This window comes from Sinohyriopsis cumingii, chromosome 14, assembly GCF_028554795.1.
Source record: "Sinohyriopsis cumingii isolate HCF-2022 chromosome 14, ASM2855479v2, whole genome shotgun sequence".
NCBI classification, from domain to species: domain Eukaryota; kingdom Metazoa; phylum Mollusca; class Bivalvia; order Unionida; family Unionidae; genus Sinohyriopsis; species Sinohyriopsis cumingii.
Genome location: NC_142974.1, coordinates 35,277,436 through 35,303,543, shown reverse-complemented (window position 1 = coordinate 35,303,543; position 26,108 = coordinate 35,277,436). Strand labels below are relative to the sequence as shown.

At 41.4% G+C, this 26,108-nt stretch overlaps 1 long non-coding RNA gene across 1 annotated transcript in view; it reads left to right on the top strand.

The window, feature by feature from the left end:
* The window catches only part of LOC149783565 (uncharacterized), a 34,968-nt gene extending 10,255 nt beyond the window's left edge, over positions 1-24,713 (top strand). The window contains exons 3-4 of the long non-coding RNA XR_016414035.1: positions 19,710-19,841; positions 24,615-24,713. This is a non-coding gene — a long non-coding RNA (uncharacterized LOC149783565). The remainder of the gene's footprint in view (positions 1-19,709; positions 19,842-24,614) is intronic.
* Positions 24,714-26,108: the final 1,395 nt, after the last annotated feature.

The following is a 26,108-nucleotide window of genomic DNA, read 5'->3' as shown; positions in this document are numbered from 1 at the left end:
TGGAGACCATTGTCCTTTTTCTTTACAATAATAACAGGTATCTTGACTTTTGTCTTTTTTAGTCCCCGTCTTTTTTCTTTTTTGACGGTCTGGACACTCTGAAGACCAATGCCCTTTCTTCTGACAGATATAGCAAGTATCTTGACTTTTATCTCGAAAGGAAGGAGAGTAGTCCGTCGGCTGGTCTGAAGAGAATTTTCTAATGACCCCTCACAAAGCTCTGATGAGACGTTCGATTTGGTTAGTCTCTTCCATCGTTGTGCTCAGCTTGAGAGTGAAATGAATAGTGAAAGGACAAGACACACACCCTTTTATATACGCTGGTCTGCCATGACTATAAATTAGTCTATGGTGTTTACACTTGAGTCATTTGACGTTTTTCACTCAAGATGAAACGATCCTATTCATTCGAGAAGAAAGAAGAAGAAAGTAAGAGGCAGAAACGTGATCTATCGCCTCGTACCAGAGCTGAAATCTTGGCACAAATTCATGCCAGTGATTTTGAAGAGGACATGAGTGAACCAGAATCCGAACCCTCTAAACCAAGTTCGTCACCCTTAGTCAACCCTGAAAAATACTATTCCATTCGAGAGACGGAAAAGCGCTCCTCTAGAAAATTTAGAACCACGGCTTACACCTACACAGTGAATTTTAAAGATTTCAAGACTGACGTACCATTGAAGAAAGCAGAAGGGTTTATCACCGAGATGTGGGATTCTTTGCTCACCGCACTCAAGCGACAATGTCAACCCAAAGAAGACGATCGCTTGACACTATCCATAGATCACGACAGCTTGAAATCCCCTGTTTGGATCGAGTTTAGCAGACCCGCAGAACTAACCCCTTCCAAAGTCATGGACAAGATTCAACACGTATAACAATCTAATGACCAGTTTGACATCACCGATGGTAAAGCCACACTGAAAATGGCCCACGTCTCTCCTCCTCAAGGGACAGGACGCAAAAAGATGTTATTGGTGGACGATCTTCGCAGCACCAAAAAGAGTCTCGTCCAAATTAACAACCCTCAAGACCAGATGTGTTTAGCCCGTGCCATCGTGGTGGGACGAACCTATGCCAACAAGAACGACACGGTAGAATGGAAAAGAACCTGGGAGAACATTCGAAAATCGAACCGAACCAAACAACGAAACGAAGCAGAACTCCTGTTGCAACAAGCTGGCCTGTCCAAAGACACACCCTGTGGCATTCCTGAGATGCAAAAATTGCAAGATGCCCTAGCTCCACGCTACACCTTGAAAGTTCACCCTCAAGAAGTGCGTGGGCCTCTGTTGTTTCGAGGCCAAGATTTTAAGGACGGAAAATACATTCATGTTTATTATCACGATGACCATTTCGATACCATTACCAGTATCACCGGATTCCTGGGATACAGATATTACTGTGAGAAATGTGACCGTGGTTATAATAATCGAGAGCAACACAAGCATTGTGGAATGAAATGCCCAGGATGTTTGGCCTCTCCACCCTGCCTGAGCGAAGAACCAGTGCCTTGTTCAACTTGTCTGCGCACGTTTGTCAGCCCTACCTGTTACCAACAACATTTGAAAACACAAGGTTCACAGAAGAAATGTGCTTGTCAACTCCTGAAATTGTGCCCTACCTGTGGACAAGGCATATGTACCAATACTGCCAAGGCACACGTATGTCGAGGAAAGAAAAAATGTCACATTTGTCACCACATCGTGGACTTGGAACACCAATGCTACGTGCAAAAATACCAACCCCCACCAGAGAAAGAGGACGGTCACAAGAAGAAAGGCAATTTCATCTTTTTCGATTTCGAATGCATGCAAGAGACCGGCATTCACATTCCTAATTTCTGCGTGGCTCATCGAGCGTGCGAGAAGTGCATTCAAGAACCTATCTTCAGTCATTGCCCTCACTGCAGCAAGATTCCTGGAGGACGTGAAAAAATCTTTCGGGGAACGAACACGTTAGCCGATTTTGCCCAATGGGTTTTAGACCCCATCGACAAGACGTGGAGCCAAGAGGACATCGAACGTTACGGAGATTGTCATCGTCATGTCACGGTGATGGCTCACAATTTTTCCGGATACGATGGACAGTTTCTTCTCAGATACTATACGGAACAAGGCACCGAGCGTCCTAAAGTGACTTTGAACGGAGCCAAAATCATTTTCATGCAAGTGGGACAAGTGCAGTTTAAAGATTCGATGAGTTACTTGGCCATGCCTTTGAGTCGAATGCCTAAAACGTTTGGAATGACAGAAATGGCTAAAGGGCACTTTCCACACTTTTTCAATACGGAAGCCAATCAACACGCCGTTCTACCCCATTTGCCCGAGGCTCACTATTACGACCCCGACAACATGCGTACCGAACAACGAGAAGCTTTCTACGCTTGGTACCAGGCTCACGCCTCGGACCCTTTCGACTTTCAGGAAGAAATGCTAAAGTATTGTCGTTCCGACGTGGACATTTTACGGCGTTGCTGTGGAAAATTTCGAGAACTGTTCATGGAACACGGAGGGGTCGATCCTTTGAAAGAAGCTTGCACCATTGCCAAAGCGTGTTCCTTAGTGTACCGACAACGATTCATGTCTGAAAACACCGTAGCTGTCATCAGCCCTCAAACGACCAACTTTGTCAAACGTCAATACTCGGTCAAAGCCCTACGTTGGTTACATTACTTGTGCGACAAGGAAGACAAGTGGATTCAGCATGCCCGCAACGTAGGGGGTGAAAAGACCATCGGAACGTATTCGGTCGATGGCTGGGACATAGAAAACCCAAAGATCGTGTACGAGTTTAACGGTTGCTTATTTCACGGATGTCCCGTCTGTTACCCTGATCGTAGCACTAAAAATCAGTTTTTGCAACGAACCATGGAAGACTTGTACCAGGACACTTGTCAGCGGCGCCTAAAGTTAGAACTGGAAGGATACCAAGTGGTGGAAATGTGGGAACACGAGTACGATCACCGTATGAAAACCGATCCCGAGTTTAAACGCCTCGTGGAAAGTTACCAGTTCATGGACCCGTTGAACCCGAGGGATAGTTTGTACGGAGGAAGGGCCAATGCCACCTGTTTGCTGTACCAAGCCGACGAAGAGAAAGGAGAAGAAATCAAATACTTGGACGTGTGTTCGCTGTATCCCTACGTGTGCAAATATTGTCGCTTTCCTGTAGGGCACCCGCAATTGCTGACGGAACACATCGACCTGGTCAACATTCGACAATACGAAGGTTTGATCAAGTGTAAAGTTTTGCCTCCCACGGACTTGTACCATCCCGTCTTACCTCACCATTGTCAAGGCAAACTGATGTTTCCCTTGTGCCGTACTTGTGCCGAAACGTGCAACCAAGACCAGCCTTGCCATCACAGCCAGGAAGAACGTGCCTTGACGGGAACCTGGGTCAGCGTAGAATTGTTCAAAGCTCTGGACATGGGATACCAACTGTTAGAAGTGTACGAAATTTGCCACTTTCCTATGACACAACAATACCACAAGGGTGATCCCAGTCGGAAAGGCATTTTCGCTGACTACGTGGATGCCTTTTTGAAACTGAAACAAGAAGCCAGCGGCTATCCTTCCTGGTGTCACACTCCCGAAGACCAAATAAAATTCAAAGAGAAATACCGGGAACAAGAAGGCATCACTTTAGACCACATTGAGAAAAACGAAGACAGGCGATCGTTTGCCAAAGTGATGTTAAATTGCTTGTGGGGTAAAATGGCACAACGACCGTGTTTACCCAAGACGGAATATTTGACAGAACCTTCCCGCTACTTCCAGATGATTCACGACAAAACCAAATACATGAAACACGTGGACGTCGTTCGCGAGGATTTGATCTTGGTCAATTACGAAGAAGATCTGGACGTTGTGCAAGACGACCCTTTTGGAAATGTTATCATTGCGGCTGACGTGACAGCTCATGCTCGCTTAAAATTGTACGAAGCTTTAGAACTGTTAGGAGAACGTGTCCTGTACTTTGACACGGACAGTTGCATTTACATCCATCACCCGAGTCAACAGCACCCTGACATCGAAGGAGACCGTTTAGGAGCCTGGACAGACGAGCATCCCGACGACAAGATTCTAAGTTTCGTCAGTGGCGGTCCCAAAAATTACGGCTACGAATACCGGGACAAACAAGGAGAAGTGCACACGACGTGCAAAGTGAAAGGACTGACTCTGAATCATCGTACCAGTCGTGTGGTCAACTTTGGGGTATTGAAAGAAGCCTTGCAATCGAGAGAGGATGGAAACTTTAAAGTGACCACCTATCAACCGAACAAGATTGTACGTTTACCCACTCACCACATCGTCAGTCGGCCCTTGGAAAAAGTCTATCAAATCGTGTACCAGAAGCGAGTGCGACTTCCCAATCATTTCACCTTACCGTATGGACACGTTGGTATAAAACATTGGTTGTAAGAGGATAGTCACACGCTAGAAGGATGACTTCGCCACAGCAAGAATCAAGTGAGAAACCCGATGAGAACTCCAATTTCAAACCCTACCATTTTCCAGTCTTCTTACCTGACTATTTTGATTGTGCCCGTCGATTGGACACGTTTCAGAAATGGCCTACGGATAGGGAAGGATTACCTTCTTCGCATGTTTTAGCTAGAACAGGATTTGTCTACTTGGGACCTGAGTCAGGATTGGGATACGAGGTACAGTGTTTCGCTTGCGGACTGACGTTACGAATGGATCTATGTATCTATAAAGATTCAGCTATTCTGGAACATACTCGATGGTCTCCGCACTGCCCTTACCTTTCTATGGCCTTTCCGCCCATCACACTACGGTACAATGTTGACGGTACCTTAGAGACGGTACCTTCCAGAACAAGACATAAAAAACATAAAAAAGGAAAGATGTACAAGCTGGAGACTGCATTGCGACTAGTATAAAAAGGGGGCTATGGTCAAGATCGATAGTTCATTGTGACTACCAAGACCGAGCGAACAAGATGAATACTTTCAGAGAAACACAGAACAAGTTGTTTAGAAAGGCACAATTCAAGTGTGAGGCTTCGGAAGTGGAATGCGATTGTGAGCCTTGCGATGGGTACGATGCTGTACGTTGTGACCTTAGCGATGCCGTAAAGCATCATGGGAACTTTGTTCTCACTACCCCTATCATGGAAAGTGATGCTGTGCGTGTCAAACCTGAGGGATGCGAAAGTGATGCCGCTCGTCCTCTTGGACATTTTACTGGGTTTCGTTTTAAAGGGGAATGTTCACCTTCACGTCTACCCCCCTACGGATGTCATCCAGCCCTGAGCAAACCCCTGCCCATGTCACTCAACCCTCATCGAAACGAACCTGTGAAAGACGAATATTCGTTTCCTGTGCGTTTGTCGGAATACTGCGACTTTGAAAATCGTCTTCAATCGTTCAAAGGAAAATGGCCTAAGTATCTGGGAGGACCGACCCCCGAAGAATTAGCCAGAGCCGGATTTTTCTACTTGGGCGAAGGAGATAAAGTCAAGTGCTTCAGTTGCGGTGTGTCACTTCACCACTTGGAACCGCAAGATTCGGCCTACGTAGAACATGCTCGATGGTCACCGAATTGTCATTACTTACCCTTAGTGGGACCGAGACATTGAAGTAACTTACCATAATCTGTTCATGGATACTTTACACGAGAACATTCGTGCTTTGCCTGTGGAGTTGAGAGAACGCATTTACCGAGAGCTGGTGAAAATACAAGTGAAACGTAAAGAACAATTGCATCCGTTACGTCACCGGTGTTTGAACCACTGGTACCTGAAGGCTATACAAGGACTGATTCAATTGAAAGTGTTCCATTGGACAGACATTGATCAACGATCCCCTGGTTTTAAAAAGGATTGGTTTGTTATGGACGATTCTATCTACTACATCATTGTAAACTTACTGCATCGAATTCCAGAGGAAGAGTTAACGAATTACCAACATCTTGAACACAATGTCAACTTAGTGAAATAGGAAACTTCTGAACGAATTGTAATGTGTAGATTAGTGACTAAACGATTTAAATTCGACACTGAAGTAAAACCATGTTTGTGCAAAGAGTACATTTCTTGTGTCAGACCAGAGAGGATTTAGTATGACCTATTCATGGATACTTTGCTAGAGAACATTCGTGCTTTGCCTGTGGAGTTGAGAGAACGCATTTACCGAGAACTGATCAAAATACAAGTGAAACGCAAACGCAAAATTATTCAACCGTTTTTAAATTATGCTCTGTTCCAAAGTACAAGAAGACTGATTATGAGTGGATATTACATTAGGCACAAAGTTAAGCGAGGCTATTGGCCACCACCCAAGGATTCCAAAAACAGTGTATATACTTATGGATACTTTACAAGAGAACATTTTGGGCTTGCCTGAGGAGTTGAGAGAAAGGATTTACCGAGAGCTGTATTGCTTCCGAAACAAAGAGACTATAAAATCAGGCTGCCATGCCACGGCTTATGTCACATGTCATTGAACAGATTCCGTGGAAGGAACTCAATGACCATATTCAAACCGTGGATCATTACCATCGATTATTACAAGAACTGTATCCATTCAATTTGGGACGACAAGTGGTGTGTGTCTTAGTGACTTGTTTTCTGGGATTTCGTTTACCAGCCGATTCTTTGTGGACTCTTTACGATCAGTACTTACCACCTCAATGGCCTTAAATGGTCACGAAAAACTCCTTTTGCTCAAAGCCTTGCGTTTTTATCTGGATACTTCTCGACCTCAACAGGAAAAAAAGATTCGTCAACTTTTAGCTACCCAAGACGTGTATGACGATGTGTGTGTAGCTTGTGACTTACATCCCCATTGGACAGATGTCCGTGCCTGGAAAGAATGGGGTTTTGAGGCTTGGACCCAAGAAGTGTCCCAGTATGCACGAGAGTTGTTCAAGGAAAAAAGTTACTTTTCAACCCGTGTTAGTGACGGTGCCAGAAGAACCCGTCACCCAGGACGGGACTGTCGTGGACAGGCCTGAAAGACCCTTTCGGGAGGACACTTGTGTGACCTTACCCCCTACTATAGAGCTGGTTAGAACATTACCCAAAACATGTTGTTGTACAGACACTTGTTTTTATTCCACGTTAATGGTTATCATGTGCCTTTTATCCTTGTACTTAAGCTTTTGGCTTTTATATATTTTTGTCTTTCGTATTCATGTTTGAAAAAAAACATTCAATAAACGTGTTCTGAAAAAAGTATATAAACTCTTGTCTTGTTTGTTTTCGTGTCACAAGTGACATTTCTCACACTATGGCTACCTCTGCTGTCTCTGCTCCCTCTTCCTCTACTGTCAAAGTCATCGACGAACACTTAGATCGTGCCAGTTGGGAGGCTTTGTATCTTCGCCATCCCTTTAACATGCTCATTGCTGGACCTAGCGGTTCAGGCAAAACCGAATTCGTCAAACGTTTGATCGAACATAAACATCATTTGATCGATCGACCACCTCAACGGATCGTGTGGTGTTACAAAGAGTGGCAATCGGCCTACAACCTCTTGCGAGAAAGTCAAGACGATTCCATCGTGTTTGTGGAAGGCATTCCTAAAGAAGACGACGGCATCGTCTCTGACTCCCGTCAAACCCATTTGGTCATTTTAGACGACATGTTAGGAGAAGACGAAGAAGAAATTAAACTGTGGTTTACGCGCAAAGGGCATCACCGTAATGCCAGTGTCGTTTACATCACCCAAAATTTGTTTCAACAAAGTAAAGCCCATCGCACCATCAGTATCAATGCGCATTACGTGGTCTTGTTTAAAAGCCCTCGAGATAAATCGCAAGTGCAAGTCTTAGCCAAACAGTTAGGAACGCCTTGGCTGACTCAGGCGTACGACGATGCCACTCAAACGCCACACGCCTATTTACTCGTCGATATGAAACCGACGACCCCCGAGGATTTGCGATTTCGTACCCACTTGTTTCACCACTGGTGCCAAGACGGAGGGCCTGTCCTGTACACGTCTCCGTCCTCGACTTCATTTCACTCCCCATAAAAAAAATCTATAAAAACCTCAGACATTTTTTCGTCTCTCTCACACAACGTCAACATGACGTCCCTTCAGTCGCATCTTCCCGTCAAATTGATTCGTGCCTTGTATGGCATCAGTCGAGAAAAAAATCCACAAACACGAGCTCGTGTCTTAGAAGCTAGTCTCAAAGAAGTCTTACGATGGTTCACGGTGACGGCACGTCAAATACTCCAAGGAATCATTCAGATTCCTCATCAAACCAAACGCTTTTTCGATCGAAACAAAGTCGCTTTGGTCCAACTGGCCGATCCCCGCATCGACACTCAAACCAAAAAACAAATCATTTTGAAACCTGGAGGGAGCGGTACTCTAGGAGGGGTCATCATTCGCTCACTCTTAAGATGGGATCCTAATGCCCCCAAAGTTATCCCCAAGAAAAAAGTCCAACGAAGCTCCAAGAAAAAGAAAAAGACCAGGTCCCCAAAGAGAACTTCTCCAGTGGCAGGACCCTCCTTTGACCAGACACCACCATCCCGGAAAAAGAAAAGAAGCCCCCAGAAAAAGAAACAGAGAAAAAGTCCCCAGAAAAAGAAAAGCCCACAGAAGAAAACTAGTCGCAAGAGAGGCACTTCGGCCAGGACGCAACCTTACACTCGCAAACCACGATCTGCCACGGCAGTGACTGCGTCTCTGGCATCCTCACGTTCATCCACTTCTCCGTTGATGACACCAAGAACTGAAGAGTACTTGGAGACGTTGATTACACCAAGAACTTCTCCGGTGATGACCCCAAAAAGAACTTCCCCAGTGGCAGGACCCTCCAATTTAGTGGCAGTGGCTGCTGCTTACAAAGTACCTTCTCCCAAAATCAAAGTCCAAGAAAGATCGAGCATGTTACAAAGTTTACTGGATTTGTCCAAGCAAGAACTGGCTCGATTTAGTCCGTTGCGTACCCCTGCACGACGTGTCATGCCTGTCCTCAAACTGATACGACGTAAAGACAATCAGTGGCGACGCGTTCCAGTATAAAAAAGGCCTGTGGCCAAGTCGGGGGTATCAGTGTTTCTTTGGTACTCCTGAAGACTCAAAGATGTCACCCTCCAGAAAACCCCAAGGAAAGAAAAGGAAAGGACTACCACCACGTTTAGTCAAACATGGGGACATGTTATCTATCCTGTCCAAAGCTTCTCCACCTCTACGAAAAAAACTCATTCAATCGGCATCCAAAGAGGTCATCAATACCGTGTGCGAATGTTGTTTGAACGTCTTGAAAGGCACGATCCCTTTGTCCAAACACCAGAAACAATGCTTAAGCAAACATCGTCACGTTCTTCGCCAGATGGTTCAAAAGAAAATTCCCATTCGTCAAAAGAAGAAGATGTTGGTCCAACGTGGAGGCATTTTGCCTCTCTTGTTAGGCCCCATACTGAAAGGAGTCTTGGGAACCATGTTGGGAGGACTGGTGGGAGCAAGATAAAAAGGCCCTCGGAAGTCCCAAGATCTCAGAATCGACCCCTGACAACCCCATGGAAGGACGAAAACTAGCTTTAGTAACTTACAAACGATGGATGGAATACCATCGGTGGCAAGAACAACGCACCCCGCATGTACCTCCCAATCCCAATTTGAGTGAGATGTCCCAGTTACAACACGAATTGCAGTCCTTGATGGATCGCCAAGATTTGTCCGAAAGAGAAAAATCTCAAAAGTACGGTCAACTCTTGCAACGACTGCAACTCTTTCACCAGAAAGCTTTAGACGAAACATCTCTACCCACTCTGAAAGATTTTAAGACCTTAATGAAAAGTCCAGCTCCATCATCACTACCACCACCACTACTACCATCCCCAGGGGTCACCAGAGATGCTACCCCACGAAGACCTCAGGAAGAAGAGATGCGAGAAGTGTTTCAAACACCGTCAGCAGCTCCCATTTCGAGTAAGATTGCAGCATCCTTGTTGACCCCGTCCCCCACACCCCAACGAGAAGAAATGAAAGCTTGGGTTAAAAAGATGATGTCCACTCCTCCTTCGACAGAAGTGAAAAAGGAAGAAGGGAAACCAGAAGTGAAAAAATAAAAGAAGACCAAAGCCATTCCATTGCCACCTCCACCTCCACCACTACCTTCGACTTCTACTTCCGTAGCCCATCGGACACGTAAATCCGTTTCTAAACCACCCTTTCGACCCACCCAAAGTAGCATCACCGAAGAGTGGGTGACATATTAACACGCCAAAAAAAAATGGAAAAAGTCTTAGCCAGCATTTACTACGATCCCTCCCATCCTGCAGGTTACGCAGGAGTTCAAAAATTGTATCGTGCTGCCAAAAGTCGTCTGAAAAGTCTCCGTTTACCTCAAGTGCAACGATGGTTACAAGAACAAGCTCCCTACACTTTACACAAACCCATTCGACGCAAGTTTGCCAGAAGTCGCACCCGAGTGGAAGGCATCGATCATCAATGGCAAGCCGATTTAGCCGATGTCTCTCATTTGGCCAGCTACAGTCGTGGCTACAAATATTTGTTTTGTGTCATCGACGTCTTTTCCAAATTTGCCTGGATCGTACCCTTGACTTCCAAATCGAGCAGCGAGTTAGTGCGAGCCCTGCAACGGGTGTTGAAACAAAGCGGTCGTCACCCTCTTCGATGGCAAACGGACAAAGGTACCGAATTTCTGAACCAAGCTTTCCAAAAAGAATTAAAGAAACGTGACATTCATTTTTTTACCACCGAGAATCCCGAAACCAAAGCCAGCATCGTGGAACGTTTTCAACGCACATTGAAAGAACGCATGTGGAAATATTTTACGCATCACCACACTCTGAAGTACATCGACATCTTACCGCACCTGGTGCAAGCGTACAACCAATCTTACCATCGAAGCATCGGACTTGCCCCGCAAGACGTGACTCCCGACAACGAAGTGCTGGTGTTTGAGCGTCTGTTTGGTACGTCCCCGACGAGGGCTGTCCCCAAGAAAAGTGGAATGTTGGCCGTAGGAGATTGGGTGCGCATTGGTAAAACCAAACGCACTTTCGACAAAGGTTACTTACCTAACTGGACGACCGAATTGTTTCGCGTCACTGGACGAGTGCATGGCCGTCATCCTGCCGTCTATAAATTGGAAGACATGAACGGAGAAGTGCTCAAAGGAACGTTTTATTTACCCGAGTTACAACGTGTCACCAAAAAAGAAGACGACGTGTACGACATCGAAAGCATTCTCGAACGCAGAACCCGTAAAGTGGGCAAACGACGTGTCAAAGAAGTCAAAGTACGTTGGAAAGGATATCCACCCAGTTTTGATTCTTGGATCGACGCTTCGCAAGTCATCGACTATAAAAAGAAGTGACCATCATGCCCTTTCACACAGACGCAGCTACGTTGACCACTCCTCCTTCACCCAGTTATTCTGTGCAAGATTTACAAAAACAACCCTTGTGGGTGTGGTGCGGAGAACGTGTGCCTAAAACGCAAATCGTCTTTTTCTGCCAAATCTTCGTGGTGTATTGTGTCATCGGGGCAGCCATTGCCAATTTGAGTTTGCAACAAGGAGACAAACAATTGTGGACCATTTTATTGAGTAGTTGCATCGGTTACCTGCTTCCCAATCCCTCCCTGAAATTCTCCTCGAACGGGAACCTTGTGTCCAGTGCCAGTGCCAGTCACCACTCCAACAACAACCACAATCAGAACCCCAGTTTGGGCGGAGACACTCCTCTGACTTCCAGTAACCCCTCGGACAGCCACAGAACTCTGGAATTATGAGTCACCAAAACCAATTTTACTTAACCTTACCCAGTGACAGTTCCATGGAGGTGTTTCTCCACAACACGTTGTGCTGTTACACGGCCAAATTAACTCAAGCCATCCCCTTAGATCACGAAGCCCATTGGGAAGTGGCTTTAGTAGAAATGATTCACCCGACCCAAGTCCTCAATGTCCTTCCCAATCAAAATTTTTTTCATGTGGAAGTTCATGACGAGCAATTGCAACAGGAGTTGAATAAGAAAGCCATATATGACAATAAAACCTATAATGAGAAAACTCAAAAGTGGGCCTACCACTTGTCCATTACCCCAGGCTATTATTTTAGTGGTCAACATTTGGTCAACACCATAGCTGCCAGGGTTAATGGCGTGTTTGGGAAAGCTTTGGAGAATGTCATCAACAAAAGTGTCACCATGGAGTACCACAAAGTAGCTCGTCGCTTCTCGATGAAATTTGAGCGGAGTAAAATCATGTCCATTTTATATTTTGTCCTGAATTGTTTGACATGTTGGGCGGAGACATGAACATGAGAACGACCATACTCAATAACAAAGAATTACCAGTCGTTTACGACAACGAGTCTTTTAGCAAGTTATTTCGTACCCCAGTTTAAATGAACCAAGGACTGAATTTGATGTTCGTGTATTCCGATGTGGTGGAATACAACGTGGTGGGACACACCTCCGTACCGTTACTGCGTGTCATTATTTCAAAGTGGATTCTGCCGCGAACGCGGACGAGGAAGGTGGAAACACTTACCACGTCCACCGCGAATTTGTCCATCCTCACTATTTGCCGGTCAGCAAGTCGTATTTGAACACGGTCAACATTACTATAAAAGGAGATTTGGGACAAAATATTCCATTCACCAAAGGAAAAGTCACGGTGAAACTCCATTTTCGAAAACGGTTCTCTCACGACTCGTAAGTCATGTATCCAGTGTACCGAGGGGTTGCTCGACAGCGAGGACACGGTTTAGGAGATATGTTAAAATCGGCCTTTCGTTCGGTGGCCCCGGTGTTGAAACCGATGGTGACACGCGGATTGCACGCCTTGAAAGATGCGGCACTGACGCAAGGCAAAGAATTTCTCCAAAATGTCATCATCGACAAACAAAACCCTAAAGAAGCCTTCATGAGGGCTGGCAAAAATGTCTTGCTGCAAACGGGCAAAGACATTTTAGGCCGACGAGACACACCTATAAATGCCCTGCACGCTACCGAGTCAGGCATTCAGCAAGGACAAGGCAGAAAGAGACGACGAAGAAAACACCCTTTCACCAGACTTCAAGCTAGAAAGGCCAAGAAAAGAAGAACCGTTCGAGACAGACGTTTTCGATTATTGAAACACAGAAAAAAAATGATGCACCGAGAGTCTTGCGCTTGTTCCAAGACGGAACTGGACCTGTTTGCCATGCCCCCCACCATGATGACGATGCAAGAATCCCAATGGGTGGAATTTCATCCCGTCTCCTCTTTGACGGATTCCGCTCCCATCGAGTTTGAAATCAAAGGACAGCCCGAAGATTACATCGATCTAAATAGCAGTTACCTGTATTTGAAAGTGAAAGTGGTCAAAGCGGCGGACAACAGCAATCCTGGAGCCAATGATAGGGTAGCTCCTGTTAACAATTTCATGCATTCCTTGTTCAGTGAAGTGGACTTGTACTTGAATAACAAACTGGTCAGCAGCAGCATGGATACTTACCCATATCGTGCCTAGCTGGAAAATCTCTTGACGTACGGAAAAGAAGCCAAGAATACTCATCTGGATGCTTGCGTAGTATGGAAACCTGACACGGCCGGTGCAAACACGTTTAACGACACAGCCCTGCCAGAAGATAACAATGATCACAATGTGGGGTTTAACACACGTAGAACTAAAATTCTGCAAGGGCGAAGTTTAGAACTGATGGATCGTTTGCATTTGGACATGTGGTTACAAGAAAAGTATTTGCTGAACGGGGTGGATATCCGTCTGAGACTGAATCGTAGCAGTGCCGCTTTCCATTTGATGGCCAATACCAATGAATACAAAACTATCATTCAAGAAGCCAGACTCTACGTGCGTCGTGTGGAAGTATTACCTAAAGTGGGAAACGACGTCAGTCAGACGTTGAGCAGAACCACCACCAAGTATCCGATACGAAGAGTGGAAGTGAAAACCTTCACCATTCCAACTGGACAGCGATCCATGATCGAAGATCATCTGTTCCAAGGACAGTTACCCAAACGTTTGGTCGTTGGTATCGTCAGGAATTCATCTTTCAATGGAGTCCACAACGAAAATCCTTTTGAGTTTCAACACTTTGGCGTGTCCAAGATCGAAGTCAGTCGCGACGGCAAGGTCTTGTGTACCCGACCCTTTGAGCCTAACTTTACCCAGAACAATTACTTGAGGTCGTACTTGTCCCTGTACGAAGCCACGGGACAGTTAGGAAGCAACACCAGTCACGGCATTACGTACGAGGATTATGCAGGAGGCTATGCTTTGTGGGGTTTTGATTTCACTCCAGACCAAGGCAGCGACGAGAGACATTTCCACCCTATAAAATCTGGACAGATTCGTGTGGAAATTCAGTTTGCAATCCGAGACCCTGTTAATCCAACGTTGAACGTCCTCCTGTATGCAGAATTCGACAATACCATAGAAATCAATAGTTTGAGAGAAGTTATTCTAGATTACTAGAAACCATGGAAGACTGTTATCCCTCTTTACCTAGTGGAGAAACTTTGGACATGAAATGTGAAGAGACTGTGGAAGAAGAAGTGATCATAATGAAGTCGAGATGGCCAGAACAAGAAGCCCATTTAGTCTGCTGTTTTGTCAAACACTTGGTCGAAAAAATGACGGAACTGATCAAGAAAAATTGCTATGGATGTCAAAACGATCATCCCAGTCAAATTCAACACGATAAATGCCTAATATTGAGTCAAGAAGAAAAATTGGACGAGTATCTGGACGAAGCTTGGAGTCTCATCTTGGACAAAGACGTGTTGCATCAGTGGTATAAAGACTTGCGTGAACATTCTTGTCCACCATTAACCACTCAAGAGATCCATCGTATCGAAGCTCTCCTGAATCAAAGTGAGGAGACGAAACGAAGAAACGGCTATTTGTCAGACATTTTCAAGCAAAAAGTCAGGATCGAATTGATGACGTATTATTACCTGTGAAGAAGAAAAAAAAAACACACAAATCAATGGATACCTGGGAACTTTATTACCTTTTGAACCACAGTTCGTATACGGCTTCTTGGAATCCTGTCGTCTGTGCTAAAGATGAACTCCCTCATCGCAAACCTCAAGACCATCTAGCTTACGTGATCAACACGGACGACAGTCATCTCCCAGGAACTCACTGGGTAGCCGTCTACTTTCCTCAAGAAGGATGTGTGGAATATTTCGATTCATACGGATTGCCCCCTTTGGAAGACGATATCATCGACTTTATGAGAAGAAATGCTCAAACCACCCGATTCAATAATGTGAAATTACAAGGCACAGATTCCTTGGTGTGTGGACAATATTGCGTGTATTTTCTGCATCATCGCAGCCTGGGCTATTCCTTAGAACATTTAGTGACTCATTTTGATCCTCGTTCTTCTTCTAGAAACGATGTGAAAGTAGATAGATGGTTTTGTGACCATTATGCTTATCTTTTGTCTCAAGCTAGGAAACGTAGTGTCCATCAATGGCCTAATGATTTCCAACAGTGGAAATCACAATTTCATTCACAACGTTGTCAGCCCTGTTTAAAGTAGACTGTCAATTGAGAAAAAAATGTTTGCGATTTGAAAAAATTGATGTTATATTGTTGAATTATTGTTAAAAATGTTAAAGTTGTTGTTTAGTGTTAAGTGATTTTTGAATAAAAAATATTTTGTTTTGAAAAAAAATGCCTTTGTCTTTTGTTTAGCTATAAGAATGGTGGATTGATGCTCTTTAATTTCTTACTATCCCTCTCATGACACTCATTGAACGTTGCGACTCCAAAACCGTGGGGGATGTTTTCCTTCACGTCCGCGCTTTGACTCTAAGAACCGGGGCAGTTTCCAGTCTAACCATCCATTGTCGACTCATCCTCCTACGAAGATGTGCTCCAAACTAGCTAAGCTCAACGAAGCCTACGTGAATTTGCATAGGGTCAGACACAGTCTGATACCGAAGCCAGAAGAAATAGAGAATGTGAGAATGTTAAAAATCACTGAAGACCTGATAGAAGAACTCTTCAGAGAAGAAGTGAACAGGGAGAAAGAAGAATGGACAGAGAAGTACAGACTTCAGAGACAGCAGCAACAGCAGCAGCAAAAACAACAGCAACAGCAACCTCAACCTGACAGAGGCTTTGTCGATTGTCGTATCGACACCAAAGAGTTCTTCTTCTCTTTCCGAAGAAGCAGACCTATCGCCAGAAAGTCTATCCTCAGAGGACATCGCATTCTTAGAAACTAAAAAAGATTGCCATAACAAACAAACAAAAACAAAAAAAAACAGCCCTTTTCAGGGCTACCCAATACTCTAGAAAAGAAATAACCATCTATTTGCCAATGTGTGTAGGTAGAGTAGTGCGAATATAAACACTAACTGTTTTTTAAAAAAATGTGAGGGTATGTGTTTGTGTATAAGATTGTGTGTTTGTAAGTTAGTTAGTTAGTTGGATTATAGTGGTTTTCGTTCTTTTGAACATGTACCACTTTTTTATTCACGCACTGCGTGATTTTTAATTACTCCTGGGGGAAGGAAAAGGAGCCTCATCCCCCAGGCTTTTATGTACTCAAAGAGTACTTTTTAATTTAGCCACTCAGGTGTAGGACTAACTAGTCCTTAACAACCTGACTGAAAGGCTAATAGACATGAGTGGGAATAGTCACACCACACACTCGTGTTTCTTAGTTGGATTGAAATGCCCCAGGTGTCAAACCAAGCAGTATGTGACTCCCGTGCTCAAGTACGTTGGTATGGATAGTAGATTAAAATGATGTCTTTTTTGGTGTTTGAGGTGTATATTTGGGGTTAGATTGGATTGTTTTGCGTATGTAAATAGTCTATTGAAGTGATTTATAAAAAATTTTAAAATAGTGATGGGTAGCATTAAAAAGTGAGTGAGTGTTTCTTTTAGGTCCGCGCATTGTTTTTTTTTTGGTCATGATCTAGGTAAGATCAATTTTATGTTTTTAATGGGATGTTTTCCTTCACGTCCGCGCTTTCACTATAAATTGAAACTCGTTCGGCAGTCTAACTACCCTTGTTGATTGATCAACACCAAAAAATGAACACGAGACTGGCGAAACTGTTGGAACTTCATGTGCATCTGGAATATGCCAGGCGCCTGTTGAATGAACTGGCCGCGGAAGCCATTGTGGAAGACGGAAGGATGAGAGAGGAGGAGGAAAGAAGAAACAAAGAAGAGGAGGAGTGAAAATACAAAGAAGAGGAGGAGAGAAGAAACAAAGAAGAGGAGGAGGAAAAGGAGAGAAGAAGAAGAAGAAATTTCAGAATCCCAGAGAGCGAAAATTGGGATTCTGAAGCCACATATCCTGCCTCTGCTCTCTCCCCCCAAAAGGTAAAAAGTAACTGGGGGACAAGATGTGTATGTTGCGCCAGGCCTGGAAGGTGCCACCATTAACCAGGTGTCCATGAAGTTCAAAAAAAAAAACAGCCCTTTTCAGGGCTACCCAATACTCAAGAAAAGAAATAACCATCTATTTGCCAATGTGTGTAGGTAGAGTAGTGTGAATATAAACACTAACTCTTTATTCATAGTGCGAGTGTATGTGTTTGTGTTAGTAGCTGTTCACGTACGTTGGTGTGAATAGTAGATTATGGGTTTCTTTATTGTTTCTTGGCGTATGTGGAGAGTATAGTTTGGGTTATATTATATAAAATGAGAAAAGTGGGGGATGTTTTCCTTCACGTCCGCACGTTGTTTGGTCATGATCTAGCTAAGATCAATTTTATGTTTTTAGGGGGATGTTTTCCTTCACGTCCGCGCTTTTCGTATAAGAACCCACAGTATCCGTCGTTCAAACCATTCTACGGAATAACAGATACAAGATGGAAGTGTCGGCGTTGTTTAATGACTTAAGAAATGTTTACTTTTGGATGATGGATGGAGAGTATACTATTGAAAGGATAGAAAGAGAATGGAGGTTGAGAAAAAGTCTTGACTATGTCAATGAACTACAATTAGCGAGGAAGATGATAGAGGAGATGATAGAGGAAGAAGTTAAGAGATTGAGAGGATTGATTCAACCAGAGTATGTAAGAGTGGGGACTATAAAAGAGTCTATGGACAAGGTAAAAGCAGTGAGATGCTATTTAGAAGAGCTAGAGAAATGGTCAGAGTGGAAGTTCGTGAAAAGGGGCATTGAACAACTAAAGAAAGAGGAAGAAAAGATGAAAAAGATAATAGAGGAAGAAGTGCAGAAAATTAAGGACAGGTGGGCAAAAGATAGAAAAGAACAAGAGAATAGAAAGAAAAAAGAAGAATATGAGAGACTGAACAATAACTGGATAAAAATCCAACAGAAGTTCCGAGCCATGGGTCACCCGGACTGGATACCGGACAATGAAAAGAAGAAGAAAAAAGGAATTTGGGGAAAGATTAGGGGCTGGATGAGTAAATGGAGGAAATAGAAGAAAGCCAAAGGCCCTTTTCAGGGCCAGCCATATTTCTCGAAAAGAGAATGACTTTTCAATTGCCTACCCCTTTTTTTTTAAATTTAAAAAAAAAAAATAATCCCATATTCAATTCCCCTTGTCCCTAAACAAGCCCAAACTCTATTCCCCATGTTAATTTCCCTTGTCCCTAGACAAGCCCAAACTCTATTCCCCATGTTAAATTCCCATTGTCCCTAGAGTGGCCCAGCGTTTTTCTCCATGTTAAATTTCCATTGTCCCTATAGTGGCCCAGGGGGGTCTGTAATGCTAATTACCATTGTCCCTAAGGTGGCCCTATTTACTACTTGTAATACTGAAATAACAATGCACAGACTACTTTACCTAAAGCTTTTAATTTGTTACGATACCTATCCACGTATATAATTGAGAAACTGAGAACTGAAGATATTCCTAATAAAGAAATGGCAAACCTTTGAATAGAATGTAAATTCTTGATCATTTCATCTTTTAGAAATTCCGCGGCAACAATCAGTTAGAATAGGGAATACAGGGGTGATCCCGCAAGCATTTTTCTTTCCAGAACAGGGCAATTTTTGTCTGACAATTGGTAGTAGACAGAGCTGTATAGACTGACTACCAAACGTTCCTGCAACTGAATCTCACGCATATTTTACATAAAATTATTATTAATATTAGTATTATTAACATTAGTATTATTATTATTAACATTATTATTAATATTAACATTATTATTATTATTATTATTATTATTATTATTATTATTATTATTAAATATCCGTGTATTCGTCTGTTCTATTGACAAACAGGTGCGTTACATCCATGCAAAAGTGATGATAACGAAAAAGGAATTAAATTATAAGTTCAAACTTTGATTAATCAACATACCCTACTGGCTCTAACATTTCCATTAATTTCAGATTAATTGATTGTAAAGATGTAGCCTGCTTGTTTTAATAAGCAGGTGAATCAAACAGAATGCGCGTAACAATAAGGTCTACTTTTAAATAAGGTAATTCTCCTGAAACATTTTCTTCCTCTTTTCGTTATTTGCAAAATTGTAATGCTGTGCAACGATATAAACGTGTTTTGTTTAACGAGTCTGAAGTTTCAAAGTTTCATTGTGCACGTGTCTCATCGTTTGCTGAGGAACATTATTTCGGTCTAAACGAATGAAAGTTTATTTTGTACTTCCGCTCCATTTTCCAACATTCTCTTTCTCTCTCTCCTTATATATATATATATATATATATATATATATATATATATATATATATATATATATATATATATATATATATATATATATATATATATAGGTTGCCTTGCGGATGCGGACTGTAATGATGGTCTCCACTTGTGCCAGGACCCAAGATCGCAGTGGCGCTGTTTAGTCCGGGACGTGAACGGTGTCTCAAGGAATGTGTGCACCTGTCTGAGAAATTAGCCAGGTATGATGTGTTGATCATGTAAAGGACTATGTATGTGACGCTTTTTCTCTTTGCATTTTGTCTATCATTTTAAAGAACATTCATATTCAAATCATATACTTTATTCTCCAAGTCTATGTTTAATTTTATGAATCTTTCTTTCTAAATCACCACCATCCAGTGTTGGTGTGCGTGAGCACTAAGAACACACTTGTAAATTTCAAGCAGTACGATCTTAATCCATGCACACACTGAGAAAATCTATATCTACTCCAGATGGTGCCCTAGCACAGCTAACGAAAAATGAGGAAGCAAATGTTGAATCAGTCAGAATTTCTTAGAATTTCGAAACGCAAATCACTGTTGCAAAGTGCTATCTACTAAAATGGCTATCTCCTTAATTTTACGTTGGCAATATACAAAATCGGGCAAGTATTATTTGGTGATGCGTTCATTTACAAACTCTGAGACTTGAAGAGAGATAAACGACAAGCACGATGACCTAAAGTTGATACAACTGTTGACACCACAATAACAAACGCTTAGAGGTATCCATTCGTTAAATGGAAATGATGCGACCAACCGTCATACATATTTGGGAGCCAGCAGAAACTGTTATTGCGCAATAATCATTGATGGTTGCATAATATAAATATAACTATATTTAAGGAACATGAAGCCTTTTCGTGCCCGAAAGACAGCAGTTTTCTAGGAACTAGAAACGTGGTAAAAATAGCGCATAAACACTTGCGTCAGGCAAATTTAAAGGAACTAGCAAACTTTTACCTGTGCTGGACATGTGGAGAAAGGAAATTACACTCGAAAATGTCAGAGTTAATCAATGAAATGCACAAGAGAAAAACGATAAAGCGAATACGTTGTAGGCAATGTCATGGCATTGTAATAAATGACAAAAAATTGCAATGGAAAGAAGCAAATTGTTCAAGGGTTTACAAAAATATTTGGCGCTTGCTGATTTCTTTAATATATCAGATGGTGAGAAATTATACTATTAAGTTCTTGCGATTATAAATGTCTGGAAATAAATACAAACTTCACAGTTTGCTATTAAAATAGTGGGTATAAAACCCCTCCTCACGACCACCACGGTTTTAAGATCACCCGCATTATAGCGATTGGAAATCAAATGAACCCTTTTATTATTTTTTTCACATACTCCAATTTTTCACGAATCCGAATTATTACCACTCCGCTGGTCTGGTATTACGACCAGAGATTCTTACATTTCTTATCAATATGGATACAGATTTTCAAGGCGTAACGACAGTGTGAACAATCCTTATCCAATGTCACACATGACCTTATCCTGACTCGGGAACTATTTTGACCTTCATCTGTGAGCAGGGCACGCATAAGGTAGCAAACCTCCTAAATTTCCATCATCGCTTAAGCATTGGCTCACAATAATCACGATAACTAACATTAACGTCAAAACATTTGCACACTACAGCGGACGGTGGTTGAAGATATGTGTCACGCAATCAGGAAATCAAGGATAGGTCAAACTTGAATTGAGGACTATATCATTATTTTATATCTGTCCCGAAAATTATTGTTTTGTCCTGGTTATAATCGTAATGCTGCGCAAGCTCTATGCAGTGCACAAATCGGACGTTGTGTATTGCCATTAATTTACCCATCTCTACCACTGTTTCTTGAACATAAAACGTGTTTAAACATAATTTAAAGTCAGCGATTGTTTGAAAATTATGTCCGTATTTAATATGCGCCATTTTGACTTCGACCCTAGGTTTTCGTTCATGAACATGTGATAAATATTTTTTGATTGACTATGTTTTTTCTTTACTTTTTGAACTTGACTTCACAGCATAGACCTTCATAAATAATCTGCATTGTTTCCACAGCATAGAAATTAATACATGATCTATCTTGATTCCACAGTTTAAAAATTCATAAAGTATATTTGTTATGTCAAGTTTCAACGCTCATGTTTCTTCTTAAACTGTTGAAATAAATCTTTGAATGATCTACTTCTAGCTTGTTGATATCTATCCATTTGTAACGTTTAATATACAATCCTTTCAAACTTAGAAAATACATTTGCGTGTATTGCCTGTCCAGGATTTTTCGGTACAATGTCAAACAACCATTCAATGTCATCACACATTTCACCTCTGTTCAGGATATTCACTGCTCTTGTTTTATGGTGAAACAAAATGCACTTACGTTTCAATTTTTACTTCTTAAGACCCTGTTTCATAAGTTTATATATAAACAGCAAAATCTCCAAAATGATTCTCTAAATTTTCATGTTGTGCCTCTGCTTACATTATTCGCACATGTACGTTCTTTTCTTGTTGAAAAACATAATAATGTTGCTCACTTAACGATTTTTGTCTGACTTGCTTTTCGAATATGTTGATCCACGAAAGAATTTTTCATTGTATTTTTTATTTGACCATAGAATATTTCACTTTCATAGATTTAGGTCTGTGAGAATATAATTTATTTATTTTCATAGATTTGGAAAAAAGGGTTACATCAGCATCAAAGGCTTTAACCCCTCGGGGTAGTTATATCGTAACTTCGGTCTTTTCCATTCCTAGGCGGAGGCCATATTTCACATATTTCGCTCGGGAATAAAACGTAGTGCTCCTTCTATTTGCCTACACATTGTGTCACACCGTTTGTTTGTTAGATAGAAAATAAATTTTGTGTTATTGTTTAAACGACTATATTGTATTTATTGTCGCTGCTGGTTACACTGGATTTCTTGTAATATAGTTCCCGTAATGCATGGGTTATGTTACATTTGAAATACATTCGTTAAGTCAATTAGTGACATTAATCAGTGTCACTTATTTGTCTATTGTTATGGCTTGTTTTAAAGCCACAATGCCGCCGTTTTTCATAAATTTCACCATTAGTCCAATCCAACTAAAGTCTGGAAGGGAGGGAATGATATGCTTTAAAAAATATCTGACAGTAACCGTTTTTGAAATAATTAAGATATTAGGTTTAAGCGACGTTCAGTTAGGAATTAAGAGGTGACACCTCTCAATTCTGTCGCAGAAGTTGTTCTTAATTCCATTATTTTCCGGGAGTGCTCCAAATGTAGCATTGTCATACATTCGACAAATTCTGTTAGTGACTAATCTGATACAAATTTGATTCAAGAGGGAATGAAGAGAGGAAGGCCCGCTTTTATAAAGGTGATCTGAGAAGAAAATGCGTGTATCATATAAAATTAAGACTCGGTGAATATTGGTGATCATCTGGCGGGCTGGAATGCTTCGATGGGCAAACTTCTACTGAATGCAAACCCAGCTGTTAAGGATTTCGTTATTATTTGGTAGGCATAAGATACGGACTTCTTAAAAAAATGTACTAAATTTATGCATTGAAAGAAAGAAAGAAAAAATCGTAATAAATACTAGGCCGAGAACTGCATCATAACAAAAGCAAAATATCATAAAACGGTGACGTCAAAAAGTTTTGTTTTCATGCTTTCGAGTGAAATCAGTCGACACACGGATGTCGCCGATCGACATTGGATTATATCGTACGCATGTGAAAAATCACCGGTTTTCTCAGCTCGAGGGAGAAAGTGCATATCTAATAATGTGATAAAACGTCGATATTATCTAGTTTTAATTGCACCCAACGATATTTATGAACAGTATCTTTCAAGATTATGTAATATTTAGATGATTAGGTATATACGACCTTTTTACGTAACGGCGGTATTGTCGCTTTAAACTCCAGCATAACTTTTCCAATCACAAATTTATATATTTATGTTGCTTGTTAGACTTTTGATACTGAAATTGTTCTCAGTTTATTTTGGAAAAATATTTATCAGGAACCAAGATTCGAAACACGCTTATCGATCTGAAGAAAGAACCATTGTCTTATTTCCTGAACTATCGAACGTACTTTTTAACAGTTAAATTGTTACCATGCATTAACGTACTTACTAACAGTTGAATTGTTACCATGCATTAACGTACTTACTAACAGCTGAATTGTTACCATGCATTAACGTACTTACTAACAGCTGAATTGTTACAATATATTAACGTACTTACTAACAGTTGAATTGTTACCATGTATTAAGTTATTTACTAACAGTTAAATTGTTACCATGCATTCGCGTACTTACTAACAGTTGAATTGTTACCATGCATTCGCGTACTTACTAACAGTTGAATTGTTGCCATGTATTAACGTACTTGCTAACAGTTGAATTGTTTCCATACATTCGCGTACTTACTAACAGTTGAATTGCTACCATGCATTAACATCCAAGGCTAAGAGTTTTGGTTTTCGCTTTCTTATATTGATTGCCTGTTCCTTATGTTGTAGTACATACGCACCTAAACGTTTATATTTACTGCATCTAGAACAACTTCCAATATAACTTAGTATGGTTTTGATACTGGTTTGAATGAATACAGCTCTGGGAATGTTTCGGCTAACTTTGTTTCTTTTGTGTGCTGGCAACTTCTATGCAAAATGTATATTTCCTTATTGGAATGTTTTTAATATTTATTTATTTATCTTTTTAATTTATTTATTTATGCCATTATATCCTAGTGTTCGAATTTACAAATGTGCTCATGGACGGTTATCGTAAACCTGCACTGGATAGCGGTGATATGTAAAATGTTTCTGAATGTTCAGATTTTATCTTGACACTACAGGGGACGGTAATCCCTATAAACTTACAACTTTGCTGATCTATTTAATCCATATAATACTGTCATACTTTTGCTGAGAAAAATCTTATAAAAACAAATTATTTAATTTCAGACCCATGAACAGAAATCGAAAGACGAGGTGAACGTACCTTCATATTTTCTGAATGTAGAAGTTTTCACTAGCGGTACATAAATAAAAGGTTCGCCAATATTTGTTCTGTTGTTCTCTAGTAATTGTGTTTAACGGTACATCAGTACTCATTAGGTTATATTTTGCTGGTGCAATCTGACCTGCAACCTGACACACTAATCTTTCGGCCACCACTTTTCTTGTCTTTCCACATGTGTATGCGTGTGCGCTCGCTTGCGCTCGTGTGTGTGTGTGTGTGTGTGTGTGTGTGAGAGAGAGAGAGAGAGACAGATTGGTATGAAAGTGTGGCAGACGGAGGGACGAATTGATGCATTCTCGTCCATACGGTGTCCGTAGTCAAGAAGTCCGTAGTGTATGATTAGGTCTAACATTTCAAGAAACTTATCAATACGTTATTGTTTTCTCTGATGTCACTGGCGGAACAGTTGTTTTTGGCATTTCGCATACATGCTTACGGGACTGATACGCAAAAACAGCGAATCTACCCTAGATATCATATAGACATAAGTAATAATATGTTGAATTTATGCTCTTAATTATCGTCCATTGAAAGATATCATAGATCTGTATATGAAGAAAATACAAGAATTCAAATAAGTAACACCATTTTATTCTTTTTTAAAATTTATTCATAATTTCTTGACGCACATGAGTATATTTCGGGAGAGGTGAATGACGTTATAATTTCTTACCCATGCGACAAAATTATCGAATTGGATAACCTTTCTGTTCTTATCTCTGTCTAGTTGTCTCAGCCTGTTTGTCATAGTCCGGTTGTCTCAGGCATGGTATCCACGTGCTAATAACTAATTATAAAAAAGAGATTAAACCCCTGTTGGCTTCTGCACTGCCTTGTGGAGTTGTTATAAAATAATAAAAGACAGATGTAACAAAAACAATTTCACTCACAAAACGACGTATGGTCTCAACAAATATGATAATACACCATAACAAATATTTTGAAGGAGAGATACATATACGCACGCACGCGAGTAGAGATCTCAACAGACAATACACATCAGTAGTACAAAACTCAAAACTCTTACAAGAGTTACTGCAATGTTGGTAACAACCAGAAATGTGTTGTGTCAGACCTGTGTTCTTTAAACTTTGTTAAATATCATCAATACGCCCCATTTGAATCAAAGACTGTAACGCAATTGCACTCATGCACTTACCAATCCGAGTGGATCATTTATCAGTCTATTCCACAAGAATGCTATGTAGAGTATCATTGGACTAGTTATCATCAACACTTGCCATATATCCAAGACAGAAAACTTAAATTATGCCAATCAGTCAACACTCTATTCCAGTAGAATGCTATGTAGAGTATCATTGGACTAGTTATCATCAACACTTGCCATATATCAGTAGTGAAGGGGGATATTATAGCGTCAATGGGACTTAGCATTAAAAATACCCTTGGGAAGATATAGCGTCAAGGGAAATTTA